Raw genomic sequence first — 20380 nt, 5'->3', positions numbered from 1 at the left:
ATAACCCCACGTCAAACTCCATGGCACCCAAATGCATCTCAAGGCTCTGGCCAACTGGTCCAGGAAGCCATTATCTATCCCCCATGAGATGGCTGGATTGTCATTGTAAATAAGCACTTGTACCTTGCCCCTCCCCCCACCTCATTGTAGATTGTAAGCTCTCACGAGCAGGGTTGCCATTTTTCCCTTTAAATATTGTATCTTCTATAATTGTTACTTGTTTGTATATGTTTATGTATATGATATGTATATGTATATGAGCCTCCTGAATTGTAAAGCGCTGCGGAATATGTTGGCGCTATAGAAATTAAGATTATTATTATTATTATTATTATTACCCCCTCTCCCTCCTGAAGTCTGAAAGGAAACACTGTCCCTGGACCCTGAGGGGGCGGGGAATGTTTTCTTTTTGTCTGCTGCCTTTTTCAGGATATCATCTAAGGCTGCTCCAAATAGATACTCTCCTTGGCACGGCACCCTGCATAATTTAATTTTTGATTGGAAGTTTGCGTTCCAAGTTTTTAGCCATAATGCCCACCTACTGGCATACCTCCCAACTTTTAAAGAAGGAAAAGAGGGACAAAGTTTGCGGCGCGCGTAGCGCGCCGCGGCAAATTTTTAGGCCACGCCCCCTAACCACACCCATTTCACAGTCACGCCCATATCCACTCCCCATCCACACCCATTCAGCACAAACACGCAGGCAGCCGGCGGGCCTCCAGCACGGACACGCAGGCAGCCGGCGGGCCTCCAGCACGGACACGCAGGCAGCCGGCGGGCCTCCAGCACGGACACGCAGGCAGCCGGCGGGCCTCCAGCACGGACACGCAGGGCAGCCGGCGGGGCCTCCAGCACGGACACGCAGGCAGCCGGCGGGCCTCCAGCACGGACACGCAGGCAGCCGGCGGGCCTCCAGCACGGACACGCAGGCAGCCGGCGGGGCCTCCAGCACGGACACGCAGGCAGCCGGCGGGCCTCCAGCACGGACACGCAGGCAGCCGGCGGGCCTCCAGCACGGACACGCAGGCAGCCGGCGGGCCTCCAGCACGGACACGCAGGCAGCCGGCGGGCCTCCAGCACGGACACGCAGGCAGCCGGCGGGCCTCCAGCACGGACACGCAGGCAGCCGGCGGGCCTCCAGCACGGACACGCAGGCAGCCGGCGGGGCCTCCAGCACGGACACGCAGGCAGCCGGCGGGCCTCCAGCACGGACACGCAGGCAGCCGGCGGGCCTCCAGCACGGACACGCAGGCAGCCGGCGGGCCTCCAGCACGGACACGCAGGCAGCCGGCGGGCCTCCAGCACGGACACGCAGGCAGCCGGCGGGCCTCCAGCACGGACACGCAGGCAGCCGGCGGGGCCTCCAGCACGGACACGCAGGCAGCCGGCGGGCCTCCAGCACGGACACGCAGGCAGCCGGCGGGCCTCCAGCACGGACACGCAGGCAGCCGGCGGGCCTCCAGCACGGACACGCAGGCAGCCGGCGGGCCTCCCAGCACGGACACGCAGGCAGCCGGCGGGCCTCCAGCACGGACACGCAGGCAGCCGGCGGGCCTCCAGCACGGACACGCAGGCAGCCGGCGGGCCTCCAGCACGGACACGCAGGCAGCCGGCGGGCCCTCCAGCACGGACACGCAGGCAGCCGGCGGGCCTCCAGCACGGACACGCAGGCAGCCGGCGGGCCTCCAGCACGGACACGCAGGCAGCCGGCGGGCCTCCAGCACGGACACGCAGGCAGCCGGCGGGCCTCCAGCACGGACACGCAGGCAGCCGGCGGGCCTCCAGCACGGACACGCAGGCAGCCGGCGGGCCTCCAGCACGGACACGCAGGCAGCCGGCGGGCCTCCAGCACGGACACGCAGGCAGCCGGCGGGCCTCCAGCACGGACACGCAGGCAGCCGGCGGGCCTCCAGCACGGACACGCAGGCAGCCGGCGGGCCTCCAGCACGGACACGCAGGCAGCCGGCGGGCCTCCAGCACGGACACGCAGGCAGCCGGCGGGCCTCCAGCACGGACACGCAGGCAGCCGGCGGGCCTCCAGCACGGACACGCAGGCAGCCGGCGGGCCTCCAGCACGGACACGCAGGCAGCCGGCGGGCCTCCAGCACGGACACGCAGGCAGCCGGCGGGCCTCCAGCACGGACACGCAGGCAGCCGGCGGGCCTCCAGCACGGACACGCAGGCAGCCGGCGGGCCTCCAGCACGGACACGCAGGCAGCCGGCGGGCCTCCAGCACGGACACGCAGGCAGCCCGGCGGGCCTCCAGCACGGACACGCAGGCAGCCGGCGGGCCTCCAGCACGGACACGCAGGCAGCCGGCGGGGCCTCCAGCACGGACACGCAGGCAGCCGGCGGGCCTCCAGCACGGACACGCAGGCAGCCGGCGGGCCTCCAGCACGGACACGCAGGCAGCCGGCGGGCCTCCAGCACGGACACGCAGGCAGCCGGCGGGCCTCCAGCACGGACACGCAGGCAGCCGGCGGGCCTCCAGCACGGACACGCAGGCAGCCGGCGGGCCTCCAGCACGGACACGCAGGCAGCCGGCGGGCCTCCCAGCACGGACACGCAGGCAGCCGGCGGGCCTCCAGCACGGACACGCAGGCAGCCGGCGGGCCTCCAGCACGGACACGCAGGCAGCCGGCGGGCCTCCAGCACGGACACGCAGGCAGCCGGCGGGCCTCCAGCACGGACAACGCAGGCAGCCGGCGGGCCTCCAGCACGGACACGCAGGCAGCCGGCGGGCCTCCAGCACGGACACGCAGGCAGCCGGCGGGCCTCCAGCACGGACACGCAGGCAGCCGGCGGGCCTCCAGCACGGACACGCAGGGCAGCCGGCGGGCCTCCAGCACGGACACGCAGGCAGCCGGCGGGCCTCCAGCACGGACACGCAGGCAGCCGGCGGGCCTCCAGCACGGACACGCAGGCAGCCGGCGGGCCTCCAGCACGGACACGCAGGCAGCCGGCGGGCCTCCAGCACGGACACGCAGGCAGCCGGCGGGCCTCCAGCACGGACACGCAGGCAGCCGGCGGGCCTCCAGCACGGACACGCAGGCAGCCGGCGGGGCCTCCAGCACGGACACGCAGGCAGCCGGCGGGCCTCCAGCACGGACACGCAGGCAGCCGGCGGGCCTCCAGCACGGACACCGCAGGCAGCCGGCGGGCCTCCAGCACGGACACGCAGGCAGCCGGCGGGCCTCCAGCACGGACACGCAGGCAGCCGGCGGGCCTCCAGCACGGACACGCAGGCAGCCGGCGGGCCTCCAGCACGGACACGCAGGCAGCCGGCGGGCCTCCAGCACGGACACGCAGGCAGCCGGCGGGCCTCCAGCACGGACACGCAGGCAGCCGGCGGGCCTCCAGCACGGACACGCAGGCAGCCGGCGGGCCTCCAGCACGGACACGCAGGCAGCCGGCGGGCCTCCAGCACGGACACGCAGGCAGCCGGCGGGCCTCCAGCACGGACACGCAGGGCAGCCGGCGGGCCTCCAGCACGGACACGCAGGCAGCCGGCGGGCCTCCAGCACGGACACGCAGGCAGCCGGCGGGCCTCCAGCACGGACACGCAGGCAGCCGGCGGGCCTCCAGCACGGACACGCAGGCAGCCGGCGGGCCTCCAGCACGGACACGCAGGCAGCCGGCGGGCCTCCAGCACGGACACGCAGGCAGCCGGCGGGCCTCCAGCACGGACACGCAGGCAGCCGGCGGGCCTCCAGCACGGACACGCAGGCAGCCGGCGGGCCTCCAGCACGGACACGCAGGCAAGCCGGCGGGCCTCCAGCACGGACACGCAGGCAGCCGGCGGGCCTCCAGCACGGACACGCAGGCAGCCGGCGGGCCTCCAGCACGGACACGCAGGCAAGCCGGCGGGCCCTCCAGCACGGACACGCAGGCAGCCGGCGGGCCTCCAGCACGGACACGCAGGCAGCCGGCGGGCCTCCAGCACGGACACGCAGGCAGCCGGCGGGCCTCCAGCACGGACACGCAGGCAGCCGGCGGGCCTCCAGCACGGACACGCAGGCAGCCGGCGGGCCTCCAGCACGGACACGCAGGCAGCCGGCGGGCCTCCAGCACGGACACGCAGGCAGCCGGCGGGCCTCCAGCACGGACACGCAGGCAGCCGGCGGGCCTCCAGCACGGACACGCAGGCAGCCGGCGGGCCTCCAGCACGGACACGCAGGCAGCCGGCGGGCCTCCAGCACGGACACGCAGGCAGCCGGCGGGCCTCCAGCACGGACACGCAGGCAGCCGGCGGGCCTCCAGCACGGACACGCAGGCAGCCGGCGGGCCTCCAGCACGGACACGCAGGCAGCCGGCGGGCCTCCAGCACGGACACGCAGGCAGCCGGCGGGCCTCCAGCACGGACACGCAGGCAGCCGGCGGGGCCTCCAGCACGGACACGCAGGCAGCCGGCGGGCCTCCAGCACGGACAACGCAGGCAGCCGGCGGGCCTCCAGCACGGACACGCAGGCAGCCGGCGGGCCTCCAGCACGGACACGCAGGCAGCCGGCGGGCCTCCAGCACGGACACGCAGGCAGCCGGCGGGCCTCCAGCACGGACACGCAGGCAGCCGGCGGGCCTCCAGCACGGACACGCAGGCAGCCGGCGGGCCTCCAGCACGGACACGCAGGCAGCCGGCGGGCCTCCAGCACGGACACGCAGGCAGCCGGCGGGCCTCCAGCACGGACACGCAGGCAGCACACAGTGAGGCGGCCGGTCGCCTTCACAGACAGGCGGCCGGCCGCCTTCACAGACAGGCGGCGGGCCGCCCGCACAGAGAGGCGGCCAGCCGCCCCGCAGAGAGAGGCGGCCGGCCGCCCACACAATGAGGCGGCGGGCCGCCCGCACAGACAGGCGGCGGGGGGCGCCCGCACAGACAGGCGGCAGGGGGGCGCCCCGCACAGACAGGCGGCAGGGGGGCGCCCCGCACAGACAGGCGGCGGGGGGCGCCCGCACAGACAGGCGGCAGGGGGGCGCCCGCACAGACAGGCGGCAGGGGGGGCGCCCGCACAGACAGGCAGCAGGGGGGCGCCCGCACAGACAGGCGGCAGGGGGGCGCCCGCACAGACAGGCGGCAGGGGGGCGCCCGCACAGACAGGCGGCGGGGGGCGCCCGCACAGACAGGCGGCGGGGGGCGCCCGCACAGACAGGTGGCGGGCCGACCGCACAGACAGGCGGCCGGCCGACCGCACAGACAGGCTCCGGCCGGGGGTGAGGGGGGAGGGAGGGAAATCAGCGCTGGGGAGATTAGTTTACTGTACCAGCAGCAGCACAGGCAGCGCTCCTCTCTATGCCACGTCTACTAGGATGGTAGGAGGGAAAAGCAGGGAGGCGGAGAGAGAGTGGGTGGGCGGAGCCCGGGAGCCGGCCGTCCCGCCCGTGGCAACGGGACAAACAACGTAAAGCGTGAAAGTCCCGCTGTATCCAGGACGGTTGGGAGGTATGCAGCATGTTAGAATGTGTACATAAGATCCCGCTGGTGGTGGCCGCAGCTTATAGGCCCCAAATCTGGTGACAGGTTCCCTTTAAAGTGAACCTGTCAGGTGCAATATGCACTCAGAGCCAGGAGCAGTTCTGAGTGCATATTGCTAATCCCTGCCTAACCGTCCCTGTATACACTAGCATAGATAAAGAGATCAAGAACAAATATTTTTAAAGATCTTATATCTTATGCTAATGAGCGCGGAGACTAGTCACAAGGGCGTTACTTCACTTGGCTAGTCGGCTCGCATAGCATGTTAGCATGTTATTACGCCCCTGTGTGAGTACTAACACGCTATATGAGCCGACTAGCCAAGTGAAGTAACGCCCTTGGGACTAGTCCCCGCGCTAATTAGCATAAGATATAAGCTCTTTAAAAATACTTTTTCTATAGATGCCTTTATCTATGCTAGTGTATACAGGGACAGTTAGGGAGGGATTAGCAATATACACCCAGAACTGCTCCTGGCTCTGAGTGCAGATTGCACCTGACAGGTTCCCTTTAAAGGGAACCTGTCACCAGAAATTTAGCAAAAAAAATAAAAGATTCCCCTCTGCAGCTCCTGGGATGAATTCTGGAAAGGTTCCTGTTGCTATTGTGCCCCCTTTGAGACCTAAAATAATACTTTATGAAGTCTTACCTTTTTGTATGCAAATCTGTTTTTATGGTCACGGGGGCGGGCTGCCTGGCGTCCGTTATTCCCCCTCCTGCCGTTGTACGCCGTCCCCCCATTGCTCATTTCCATACATGAGGACGCCTTCCTCATGTAACTGTCCTCCTGAAGTTTTGTGCATGCCCAGTGCCACTCTCGCGGGAGTAAGCACTGTGCAAAGTGTGAACGCTTTTGAGGTGATTGCGCAGGCGCGAGATTATGGGCGGCGCTGTGATTGTCATCAGCAGCGTCATCCAAGTACCCGCCCCATAATCTCGTGCCCGCGCTTCTCACTCTGCCTCCACCGTTATGCGCAAGCACTGGCCATATGAACCACGTTACCTATTACCATGGGCGCGAGATTATGGGCGGCGCTGTGATTGTCATCAGCAGCGTCATCCAAGTACCTGCCCATAATCTCGTGCCCCGCGCTTCTCACTCTGCCTCCACCGTTATGCGCAAGCACTGGCCATATGAACCACGTTACCTATTACCATGGGGCGCGAGATTATGGGCGGCGCTGTGATTGTCATCAGCAAAGTCATCCAAGTACCCGCCCATAATCTCGTGCAAGCAGTAATAGGTAACATGGTTCATATGGCCAGCACTTGCGCATAACGGTGGAGTACAGAGGGAAAAGTGCGGGCACGAGATTATGGGCGGGTACTTGGTTAACGCTGCTGATGACCCATAATCTCGTGCCTGCGCAATCACCTGAAAAAGCGTTCACATGCGCAAAACTTCGGGAGGACAGTTACATGAGGAAGGCGTCCTTGTGTATGTAAATGAGCAATGGGGGACTGCGTAAAGCGGCAGGAGGGGGAATAACGGACGCCAGACAGCCCGCCCCCGTGACCATAAAAACACATTTGCATACAAAAAGGTAAGACTTCATAAAGTATTTTTGTAGGTCTCAAAGGGGGCACAATAGCAACAGGAACCTTTCTAGAAGCAGCCCAGGAGCTGCAGAGGGGAATCTTTTACTTGTATTGTGAAATTTCTGCTGACAGTTTCCCTTTAACTGGTAGGGCAGCCAGGATAAAGCAGAGCTGAAGCTGTTGGGAAGCTAGGACCCAGCAGCTCTGCTCCACAGGCAGGAGACCACTGATGGTAATAGAAGCCTGCAGATGTCACTCTGCATAGGTTATTACTGGCCAGTGCTATCTGCAGGAGATAAGTGCTGATTGCACGGTCTCCTCAGCGTCCTGATTCCCCGCGTGTCTGCAGCAGTGAGAAGCCGCACACGGGGGAATCAGAGAACAGCTGCAGACAAACGCAGGCTCCGGGACTGGGGGGGGGTCGGCTCTGGTGCAGGGGGGGGGCTCTGCTGCAGGGGGGGGGTCGCTCTGCTGCAGGGGGTGATTCATACCTCAGCAGCAGTCACAGGAGTAGGTGCGCGCTCGGCTCTGTAATGAATAGTAGAAGGGAGAAACAGCGAGGCGGGGCTACAGTGGGTGGGTGGAGCCGGGATAAACAGCCTCACGGGCGGGACCCGGGATCAAAGGCTCAGAAGAGGGACTGTCCCGCTGTATCCGGGACGGTTGGGAGGTATGCTACTGGAATTAGAGAGTGCACAGGCAGCTAATCTGACCAAATCCACCGAAGCATCAGTAATGAAATTTGCTGCCTTCTGAATAATGGGCAGGGCCTCTAATAAAACTATCAACAGCAAAATTGGTTCAGACATGAAAACAGTTGGACTTAACTAATATTGGAGTGCTGAAAATGATGCTTACATTTTGAAATTAGCTCTAGTTTTTATGTTATAGGGGTGCATCAATATTTATCACAGCCTTTGATACAACGCTAGGCAAAGAATACATCATCACCCTTGCGTCATCAGTTTTGCACCACCTGACTAATGGATTGTTTCATCAATATTGCATCATCTCCAAATGACTAATGAATAGAGATGAGCGAACCGGTCCCGGTTCGGCTCGAGGTCGGCTCGCCGAACGGGGGTCCCGTTCGAGTTCGGTTCGTCGAACGTTCGACGAACCGAACTCGAACGTATAGGCTAGAATGGGAAGCAATCACAAACACATAAAAATGCATGATAAATGTACACAAACAGTTAATAAACATTGCCATAACACTTACCGGTCCTCGCGATCCCTTCTGCACTCTGTCTCCTGCCGCTATTCCATCCGATGATCGCTGAATCCTCCCGGTGATGGCACTGCCAGCAGAGATGCAGGACCTATCGTGACGTCAAAATAGCCATGTGACCAGTCACGTGGCTATTATCTCATTGGCTACAGACTGGTCACATGACTATGACACGTCATGTAGGACCTGCGAGTGCATCTCTCCGGTACACGGTGCACATATGTGTATCGCCGTGTACCGGCGACATGCTGTAGCACACGGTCGACTCCCCGTTCCGTTAGGGACCGGCTGACACAGCCGGTCATTAACGGAGATCACCGTTGCCATAGCAACGCAGTTAGCGGTGATGTCACCGCTAACCGCGGCTCCGAGAGCACCGTTGCTATGGTAACGCGTCTGTCAGCGTTACCGCTGTTATCGCTGACAACCAGCACTGATCACTCACGGAGTGAAGGCTGCACGCTGCTTCCCGATTGTAGTGATGATTGTAGTGAGGATGGAGGTTCCCCAGCCCCAAGTGATGAGTTGGTGAATCTCATCCTTCCTCACTACAATCGTCACTACTACTACACTAGTGAGGATTGTAGTGAGGATGGAGGTTCCCCAGCCCCAAGTGATGAGCTGGTGAATCTCATCCTCACTAAAATCGTCACTACTACTACACTAGAAAGAAAGAAGACAGAAGAGCAGGATCGTGGAGGGCTGACAGGGGGTAATAAAGATGGAGTCTCTAATGTGTCTGTGTATTTATTTCTATTAAAGTATTTTTTCTCTGTGTGGTGTTTTTTTTTAACCCTTTATTGGAGATTCTTAATGGCCGGGTCAAACGTGCCTGACATTAAGAATCTCTGGCTTAATACTGGCTAGTAAAACAAAGCCAGTATTAACTCATGATTACCCAACAAGCCACCCGGCTCCAGGGCTGTTGGAAGAGTTGGATACAGCGCCAGATGATGGCGCTTCTATGAGAGCGCCATTTTCTGGGACGGCTGCGGACTGAAATCCGCAGTAGAGGCGCCCAGAAACCTCGGGCTAACCTGTGCTGCGGATTCCAATCCCCAGCTGCCTAGTTGTACCCGGCTGGACACAAAAATGGGGCGAAGCCCACGTCATTTGTTTTTTAATTATTTCATGAAATAAGTGAAATAATTAAAAAAAAACGGGCTTCCCTATATTTTTGGTTCCCAGCCGGGTACAAATAGGCAACTGGGGGTTGGAGGCAGCCCGTGGCTGCCTGCTGTACCTGGCTAGCATACAAAAATATGGCGAAGCTCACGTCCATTTTTTTGTAGTTTTTTGGCAAAAAAAATAAAAAATGCTTCCCTGGATTTTCCATTGCCAGTGAAGGTAACACCAAGCAGTGGGGGTTAGCAGCCAGTAGCTGCTTGGATTACCCTTAGCTAGCAATACAAAAAATGCAGCGGGAGCCCATATATATTTTTTTTAATTATTTATTTAAATAACTAAAAATAAAATGGGCTTCCCTGTATTTTGATTGCTGGACATCACAGTGCTGTAAAAATAAATCTTTAAAAAAATGACGTAGCACTCCGCGGTATTTTTGATTCTCAGCGCAGATAAAGCAGACAGCTATGGGTTGCCACCCCCATCTGCCTGCCGTTACCTTGGTTGGCAATCAAAATACAGGGAAGCCCATTAATTTTTTCTATTTAAAAAATAGTTAAAAAAAAAAATGACGTTGGGTCCCCCCATTTTTGATAGCCAGCTAGGGTAAAGCAGACGGCTGTAGCCTGAAAACCACAGCTGGCAGCTTTACCGTGGTTGGGGATCCAATGTGGAGGTCCCCTCAGGCTCTTTTTATAATTATTTTATAAATATTAATAATTACACAATAAAAGTAGGGTCCCCCCCAAATTGGATCACCAGCCCCCCCCCCCCCCCCCCCCCCCCAAGGTAAAGCGGACAGCTGTGGTCTGGTATTCTCAGGGTGGAAAGGTCCATAGTTATTGGGCCTTCACAGCCTAAAAATAGCAGGCCGCAGGCACCCCAGACGTGGCGCATCCACTAGATGCGCCAATCCTGGCGCTTCACCCCAGCTCATCCCGTGCCCTGGTGCAGTGGCAAACGGGGTAATAAATCGGGTTGATACTAGCTGTAAAGTCACCTGAGATCAAGCCCAGCAGTTTGTGATGTCATGGCGTCTATTAGATACCCAACATCATAAACTGTCAGTACTAACAAAAACAAAAAATCGACAAAAGAAATTTATTTGAAAAAACAGTCCCCAAAACATTTCCTCTTTCACCAATTTATTGTAAGAAAAAAAATAAAGGGGTCCCACGACGACTCTGGACCGTCTAGAATATGGGGGGGAGACACTCAGGGAATGTATCCCCCATTTTCTAGGAGTGCGGACCCTTCATGTGAGGAGTGTGAGTGCAATGAATCTGCACTCACTCTCCCCGGGTCCACAGCAGCAGAGTCCATGTCGTAATGGTTGCTACCAAAGCTGCAATGCCCTGCTCATGAGGTAAGGGCATGCCTAATCAGGAGAACTACTGTAGAGGAAGCTCTGCTCACTGGTATATAGGTGCTCAGAGGTAATAATAGATAAAATTAGTGAGTAACCTCGGCACTCTAAATCTCCCAGACTAAGTCAGTAAGTCACAACGGATAGTAATGCAAAATCACTCTTTATTGGTCCGTATTAGAAAAAAATTTTTTTCATAAGCATATATGTTTTTGTCCAAAACAAGTTACAAATGACGTTTCGGCCTGAGCCTTCGTCAGATTGGACTTATCTGCATGTAATCATGAAAAATGACAATAATCAGTATCACATAAGAGTGAGAGAACAATAACATAAACTAGAACAATGTAGAGGTACAATTGGGATGCAGCAAAAAAATTGCAACACAGCAAGAAATGAAACACATGATACAAATGTCATAATACAGTACAAGGACAATATAGTAATGACAAATATGGGGTCAGAGTAGACTTAGACAGCTCTGGTACGAAAGAGATGTCAATCATAAAGTAACATGTGCAGTAGGTGTAGAGCTACAGTATGCATGGCAGAGCTAATGGGTAGACCGACCATAGAAAAAGAACAGAGAAAAAGTGGAGAAAAAGTGGAGAAAAAGTGGAGAAAAAAGTGGAGAAAAAGTGGAGAAAAAAATGGAGAAAAAGTGGAGAAAAAGTGGAGAAAAAGTGGAGAAAAGGTGGAGAAAAAGTGGAGAAAAAGTGGAGAAAAAGTGGAGAAAAAAATGGAGAAAAAGTGGAGAAAAAGTGGAGAATAAGTGGAGAAAAAGTGGAGAAAAAGTGGAGAAAAAGTGGAGAAAAAGTGGAGAAAAAAATGGAGAAAAAGTGGAGAAAAAGTGGAGAAAAAGTGGAGAAAAAAATGGAGAAAAAGTGGAGAAAAAGTGGAGAAAAAGTGGAGAAAAAGTGGAGAAAAAAATGGAGAAAAAGTGGAGAAAAAGTGGAGAAAAATTGGAGAAAAAAAATGGAGAAAAAGTGGAGAAAAAGTGGAGAAAAAGTAGAGAAAAAGTGGAGAAAAAAATGGAAAAAAAGTGGAGAAAAAGTGGAGAAAAAGTGGAGAAAAAGTGGAGAAAAAAATGGAAAAAAAGTAGAGAAAAAGTGGAGAAAAAGTGGAGAAAAAAGTGGAGAAAAAGTGGAGAAAAAAATGGAGAAAAAGTGGAGAAAAAGTGGAGAAAAAAGTGGAGAAAAAGTGGAGAAAAAAATGGAGAAAAAGTGGAGAAAAAGTGGAGAAAAAGTGGAGAAAAAAGTGGAGAAAAAGTGGAGAAAAAGTGGAGAAAAAAATGGAGAAAAAGTGGAGAAAAAGTGGAGAAAAAGTGGAGAAAAAGTGGAGCACCCTTTGGTGCCTTTCATGTGACACTAAGGGGTGCTTAGCTTTGTATTTAGCCAAAAAAAATGAAAAAAAAATATGACGTAGGGTTCCCCCTAGTTTTGTAGCCAGCTAGGGTAAAGCAGACGGCTGCAGCCTGCAGACCACAGCTGGCAACCACACCTTGGCTGGTAATCCAAAACTGAGGGCACCCCACGCTGTTATTTTAAATTAAATAAATAATTTAAAAAAAAAACACGTAGGGGTCCCCCAAAACTGGATCACCAGCCAAGGTAAAGCAGACAGCTGGGGCCTGATATTCTCAGACTAGGGAGGTCCATGGTTATTGGACTCTCCCCAGCCTAAAAATAGCAGGCCGCAGCCGCCCCAGAAGTGGCGCATCCATTAGATGCGCCAATCCTGGTGCTTCGCCCCAGCTCATCCCGCGCCCTGGTGCGGTGGCAAACGGGGTAATATATGGGGTTAATACCAGATGTGTAATGTCACCTGGCATCAAGCCCTGGGGTTGGTGAGGTCATGCGTCTATCAGATACCCGACATCACCAACCCAGTCAGTAATAAAAAAAAATAGACGACAAACACATTTTTATTTGAAAAAACACTCCCCAAAACATTCCCTCTTTAACCAATTTATTAGATTGAAAAACAAATCCAGGTCTGCTGTAATCCAAGGGGTTGCCATGACGATCCACACTGTCCCAGTCAATGAAGAGCAGGATGTTCCCCATTGGCTGGGAGAGCAGTGCAGTGACCTGAGCTAACATCAATGGGTCAGCCCAGGTCACTGCAGGGGGGTGACAAGTGCTGCTGTCAGCGAGGTACATTACCTGCGCTGATCTCCAGCACTGCCGACAGCCCCTGTCACTGAGTTCAATGACCGGCGCCTTCCCCTCAAGTATCGCGAGAGGTCCGTGACGTCACCGCTAGTCAGTCTCGGGTCGGAAGCGAGAGGTGATGTGACAAGCGGGCGGCGGCCATGGAGGAAAGTGACAGCGCTGAGGTCGGGATGGCGGGACTTCATCACCGCAGGTAAGCCGAGCGGGTGGGAGCGGGGGGGGGCGGGGGGGGGGGGTGTTTGTGTGTGTGTGTGTGTGTGTGTGTATGTATGTGTACATGCCGCGGGCAGGAGGGGGCGGAGCGAGCTGAGCGGGAAAGTGTGGGCTTCCTGCATGTAACTAAGATAAACATCGGGTTACTAACCAAAGCGCTTTGCTTGGATACCCGATGTTTATCTTGGTTACCAGCTTGTGGCAGGCTGCCAGCGATGGCTCCTGCTCACTGTAGCTGTAAAAAGCCCTGCTTTTTGCTGCTAGAACCGTTCTCGAACGTATCTAGAACTATCGAGCTTTTGCAAAAAGCTCGAGTTCTAGTTCGATCTCGAACAGCCCCAAAAATCACTCGAGCTTAGAACTGGAGAACCTCGAACCGCGAACCAACTCTACTAATGAATTGAGTCATCAGTATTTCATCACCTCTAAATGACCAACCGTAGATGCCAAAGAGAGAAAGATGATGCAACCCTAATTAAACTTGGATCACACAACTCTATAAAAGGCACATGTTCTCCCTCTATCAGTCACACAGCATTTTCAGCGGTCGACCGATATTATCGTTCAGCTATTCAGTGATGCCTCGGACTTGCATTAATAAAGCAGATAATTTCTGCTATATCTGCGGGTGAGGTGACTTTTGAGTCACAAAAGCGAAACTTGACTAATATGGTTAAGAAAGCCTACAACCTGTATTTTGGATGCAAAATAGGAGATCAGGATCAGTGCCTCTGTGGTGACTTAAAGGTGGTTGCCCTTGTGCTTGGTCTTCAGGTTGGTTACACAAAGTACTGTTATTTCCTATGTGAATGGGACAGTTGAGCAAGACAAGAACACTACAAGAAAAGAGACTGGCCCCAGAAATGCACTGCAGCCGGGGACTAAAATGTTCTTCATCCAGCACTTGTCGAACCACAGAAAATTCTGTTACCTCCATTGCATATATCAAGTTGGGTCTCATGAAGAACTTCGTAAAGGCAATGGAAAAAAATGCAGAAGCATTCAAGTATCTCATTTGTATATTTCCAAGGTTGAGTGAAGCAAAGATAAAGGAAGGAGTCTTCATTGGTCCTCAGATTCATGTGTTTCTGCAAGATGAGGAGTTTCACCTCTTACTGTGTGCAAGGAAAAGGCTGCATGGGTAGCATGCCAGTTAGTGGTAACAAGTTTCCTTGGAAACACCAAGTCAGAAAACTATAAAGAGCTGGTGGAAAATCTTCTTCAGGCAAATCATAATCTTGGTTGCAACATCTCATTAAAGATTCATCTCGTATTCGTATCTAGACTTCTTTGCACCAAACTGCGGAGCAGTGAGTGACGAGCACAGTGAGCAATTTCACCAGGAAATTGCGACTCAGGAAAAAAGATATCAGGGTAATTGGAACCCTTCGATGCTTGCAGACTACTGTTGGGCAATCACCAGAGATATAATCCAATGCTTGAATAGAAGAGACAAGTAAAAAGGAGCCGAGTATCCAGTGACTAAGAACATATTTTGTACTGTATATTAATAGTTAAAATTATAATTGTTCAAAGACAATGTGCTTAGACATGTGAATTAATTAATTATTTATTTATTTGTCAAACATGTATGCCACCCCTTTCCAAAAACTCAGGGCGGCTCACAACATTCATTTATATAGCGCTGTTATTCCACAGCGCTTTTACACATCCGCAACACTTTCCCCATTTGGAGCTCACAATCTAACTCACTATCTTTGGAGTGTGGGAGGAAGCCGGAGTACCCGGAGGAAACCCACGCAGAACATACAAACTCCTTGCAGATGTTGTCCTTGGTGGGAATTGAACCCAGGACCCCTGCGCTAACCACTGGGCCACCATGCTGCTGATATATATAGTAGATTTAAATACACTTGAGTTTCTTCTGAAGACATCTCACAAAATTAGTTTGAAAATACATGTGCAGTTTTATATTTGTAGAAGTAATAACTACATGTTATAATTATTTATTAATTTACGTAACAGTAAAACGCAAACTCTCCGATTTCTTGGAAACTAAAGCCAAATAACAGTTTTCCTTGTCATATTTCAATTCAGCACATCAAAATCATTAAGAAATGGCTAATTTGATTTCTGAACCAGACAACTTTCGAAATTTTGTTGCCTAGTGTAATCGTTCCCTAGAGCATTTGTCCCTAATCTGGACCTCCAACTCCTGGAGCTATTTCACAAGGGACCTTGCGGTACAGGTACCGTGTTTTTCCAAAAATAAGACCTCCCCCAAAAATAAGCCCTAGTAGGGATTTTCAGCATTTTCGGAGAAAGGCTTAAATATAAGCCCTCCCCCGAAAATAAGCTCTACTCCCGGATCAATAATGAAGTGTCCGTGCAGCTAAAAAAGATACAGATACTGCAGGACACTTCATTATACACAGCGGCACCCGGCAATTACACTCACCCGACACTGAGCAGAAGGACCTGCAGTGATCACACACCCGCACACATCAGATCTCACACACACACACCAGATTTCACACACACACCAGATCTCACACACAAACATCGGATCGCACACAGTCAGATCTCACACACACACCAGATCTCACACACAAACATCGGATCGCACACAGTCAGATCGCACACATAATCAGATCGCACACACAAACATTGGATCACACGCAAACATCAAATCGCACACACAAACATCGGATCGCACACACATTAGATCGCATACATACTCACCTCATCCAGAGACACTGATCTCTTCTCGTGAGAGGCAGTGCAGTGGAGCGCAAGGAACAGGACCTGCGGCCGGACACGTGACTTGCTCTCATTCCCTGCGGCAGTAAGTGCTGGATGTGATGTGATGTCATGTCATGTGATTTGTGTGTGTGTGTGTGTGTGTGTGTGCGAACGGCTGTGTTATTCTGCGAACGGCTGTGTTATTCTGCGATCGGCTGTGTGTCTGTGATCGGATGTGTGTATCTATGATCGGCTGTGTATGCCTGCGATCAGATGTGTGTATCTGTGATCGGCTTTTGTGTGCCTGCGATCGGATGTGTGTATCTGTGATCGGCTGTGTGTGCCTGCGATCGGATGTGTGTGATCTGCTGTGTATATCTGCGATCTGCTGTGTGTGTGTGTGATCTGCTGTGTGTGTGTTTTTCTGCGATTGGCTGTGTGTATCTATGATCAGCTGTGTGTGCCTGTGATCGGCTGTGAGTGCCTGCGATCTGCTTTGTGTGATCTGCTGTGTATAGCTGCGATCTGCTGTGTGTGTGATCTGCTGTGTGTGTGTGTGATCTGCTGTGTTTGTGTGTGTGATCTGCTGTGTTTGTGTGTGCGATCTGCTTTGTGCCTGCGATCTGCTGTGTGTGATCTGCTGTGTATATCTGCGATCTGCTGTGTGTGTGTGTGTGTGTGTGATCTGTTGTGTGTGATCTGCTGTGTGAGATCTGCTGTGTGTGATCTGCTGTGTTTGTGTGATCTGCTGTGTGTGCCTGTGATCTGCTGTGCGTGTCAGCGTGTCAGCTAGCAGCAGGGTAGGACGGCGTGCAGCACCGACCGGAGATCACAGGAGGACCTTGGAATCACGAAGACGTCCTGGTCTGGTGAGTATGAGTCTCCTGGGAAGTGGGGGGGGGGTCTGCTTTTTTGAGGGGTAAACTTACACTCAACCGTGTTTCTCCAAGAAAAAGACCTCCTCCAAAAGTAAGCCCTAGTGCTTTTTTAAGGGGCAAAAAAATATAAGACAGTGTCTTATTTTTGGAAAAACACGGTAGCAGCGATGTTAGGTTTGAACAATCCTGCTGCCGCTTCCCTGGTTCCTTTAAGGAAAACATCTACTTTCTTCTCCAGAGGATCTTTAAGGGAACCTAAATGCTCAAATGGCAGAGCTACAGTTTTCGAGATCTTGGCAATCGCAGCATCTATTTTGGGTGCTTTTTCCCAAGACTGGCATAATTCCTCAGGCAAGGGGTATTTCCTTTTAAGGATTTGGGGGACCGATACCTTCCTGATCGTTTTTTTCCATTCCTTACTTATCAAGCTGAGTAGTTTTTATGGACCGGGAAGACTCTATGCCTACGCTCCTGTAGATTGCTAAAGATGTAGTCCTGGACTGATCGCTGTTTTTTCGGGGATTCCACCCCCATAGTAGCTCTTAGGATATTTAGGAGTTTGCCCGTCTCCTCTGCCTGAAAGCATGGTTCATCATACTCCTCATCAGATGATGACGATTCAGATGTTGTCCCCAATTCTCTCGGCTCCTCCCTGTCTTCCTGAGAGCTATCTTCAGATGGAGATGGAGTTTTACTGGTGGATGCGGCGGGGGCTCTTACAAAACTCATCTCCCTCTTCACTGTATTATTAACTTTGTCCTGTAACATGGCCAGAGATTCCACCGCCACGTCTATTCAATACACGGTTGGCAGAGCTTCTTTTCATATGATCGCGGTAGGGACTTCTTGCACAAAACACATTCCCTATGTTTGGTCTTTGCTGCCGCTTTCTTGGTCTGAATTTATTAGGGACAAAAAGAAAGAGAAAGGGGGGGGGGGGCATCAGTACATGTTGTGGGAGATCACACTGACCTGTCCTGAGCCCGGGCAGCTACTATGGTAGGAGCAGGTTTGAGGTCTTCTGCAGCAATGCTGGGCTATGTGGGAGCTTCCATCTTGGAGGCCACTTCACCAATAGTGCTACAGGAACAGTATCTTCGTTTACCGCCTGTTTTGAATCTGACAGGCTTCGCCTCTGATTTAGGAGGTCGCCTGAGATGCCATCCCTGGCATACACCATCACATCCGCTCCCATGACCCCTCATCCCCAGTTCGTGAGACACTGGGCATGAGGAAGGAGCCGCGCATGCGACCAGCATGGCTCGTGACACCACGCTCCTGACCTCCAAGACCTGATCATCTGGAGAACTCCAGGTAACAGGTCTCCTCTTCCAGGAACAGGAAACCACACTGAGGTTTTGGAGAGGCGCCGCCGCTTTTATTTTTGAGTGTATCCGCCCCCAGGAACAGGAAACCACACTGGGGTTTTGGAGAGGTGCCGCCCTTTTTATTTTTGAGAGTGTATCCACCCCCAAGGAACAGGAAACCACACTGGGGTTTTGAAGAGATGCCGCCCCTTTTATTTTTGAGAAAGGTTTCCTGTTCCTGGAGGCAGATACACTCTCTCTCACGTACGGTGCTGTCATGGAATAGGAAAAGTTTGAAAATCTCAAATTAGTAAACACCAGGAGAAGCAGGAGTATAAGGTGAAAAAATAGAAAGATTTTATTATATAAGAAGTGATATTAAAAACAAACACTCAGATAAAAGAATAAGACAGGTGCGACAGCAGAAAAAATATTATATAATACTGCTGCTAATACAAGGTTAGCTATACCATAATAGGTGTAAAAGACCCGTGACAGTAAAGTCAGCAGGTAAATATAGTGTCAAATTGCAGACTAAAGTACACAGCTAAAGCCCATAATAGGGGTAAGCAAGCCAGGGTATATAACCATGTAAAGCAGGCTGCAGTATGTTAAGAGCGCTGTCCTAACCTTGTCAAAGACCCCTACGTACGTTTCACGTTAGCAAAAAGTAGTTCACTACCGTGGTTGTTGCTTCATCAGGGGGAGGTACAAAATCCATGCACCATTCATGGGTTTTTATAGTCCCCCGAGAATTAATAAACCAAAACATTAGTTCCACCCGTCACTAAAGTTGGCGCATGCGCACGCCGCATAGACCCGGCGGGCGGGCGGCCAGACCGTCAATCAGCACCGCGCTTAGGCTAGCTTCACATCAGCGTTTTTTTGCCTTAAGGCAAAAAAATGCAAACTGCATGTCACTGGATCTTTTTTTTTTGAAGAACAACGCATGCCACCGCAAGTGACCTGAACGTTTTTTAACTGGATCCGTCTACCGGATCCAGCATAAAAACAGAGTGATCACTTGCGTTTGCATGCGTTTGGGTGCTGTTTTTTTGCTTAGTTTTGACGGATCCGTTTGTATTCTCAGCAGCTATGTCATCTGCCATTAAGCTCTGCTACATGACCTCTGACAGCAGACACAGACAGAGCCATGTAGCAAAGCTGAATGGCCACTGACAGAAGAAACAGACAGAGCCGCACGATCAGAATGAAGTCGGATGAACTTCACCCGAATTCATTGTCATCCCGCGGCTCTGCCTGTGTTTCATGGGCTGATTTTCGATCACCGGTGAAGGTTTCCCCTGAGTGACTGAAGTGATCTGCGCTATCAGCGGTGCCGTCACTGAGGTTACCCGCGGCCACAGCTGAAGTTCTCCACCTGAGATCTGTGGCCGCGGGTAACAGCGCGACTCACTTCAGTTGCTGCGGGGAGCTCACAGAGAGCGGTCGTGGTATGTGACCGCTCTCTGTTAGCTTCTGATCAAGCAGAGCTGGATGCAACGTGGGACCTATGTGGATTACGTCGGACCAGGAGGGGTATTTGGGGACTTGAATAAAGTGGTGAAAGAGGGTTGTTTTTTTTGTCATTTATTTCAAATAAAGGATTTTTGTGTGTATGTCTTTATTTTCTTTAACTTACAGATTAATCATGGAAGGTATCTCGGGTTGCCGCCTACCATGATTAACTCCTTATTACCTCGATTGCCACCGCACCAGGGCAATTCGGGATGAGCCGGGTAGAGTCCCGGGAGTGTCGCATATAATGGATGTGGCATTTACAGGCGGCTGCTGGCTGACAGTTTTAGGCTGGGGGGCTCCCCATAGCGTGAAGCTCCCCATCCTGAGAATACCAGGCTTCAGCCGTGTGGTTTACCCTGGCTGGTATAAAAATTGGGGGGGACCGCACGTCGTTTTTTTTTATAATTATTTATTTATTTTACTGCAAGATATAGCCCCGCCCACCGGGGGCTGTGATTAGTTGCAGTCAGACACGCCACCATGCTGAGTGACAGCTGTCTCACTGCAACCAATCACAGCCCCGGTGGGCGGGGCTATATCTTGCAGTAAAATAAATATATAATTATAAAAAAAACGACCTGCGGTCCCCCCCAATTTTTATACCAGCCAGGGTGAAGCCACACGGCTGAAGGCTGGTATTCTCAGGATGGGGAGCTCCACATTATGGGGAGCCCCTCAGCCTAAAAATGTCAGCCAGCAGCCACCCGGAATTGCCGCATCCATTATATGCGACAGTCCCGGGACTCTACCCGGCTCATCCCGAATTACCCTGGTGCGGTGGCAATCGAGATAATAAGGGGTTAATCATGGCATGCGTCTATGAGACACCCCCAATGATTAACCTGTAAGTAAA

The sequence above is a fragment of the Anomaloglossus baeobatrachus genome, chromosome 6 (genome assembly GCF_048569485.1).
Source record: "Anomaloglossus baeobatrachus isolate aAnoBae1 chromosome 6, aAnoBae1.hap1, whole genome shotgun sequence".
In the NCBI taxonomy this organism is placed as follows: domain Eukaryota; kingdom Metazoa; phylum Chordata; class Amphibia; order Anura; family Aromobatidae; genus Anomaloglossus; species Anomaloglossus baeobatrachus.
Note: the sequence above shows the minus strand (reverse complement) of the source record.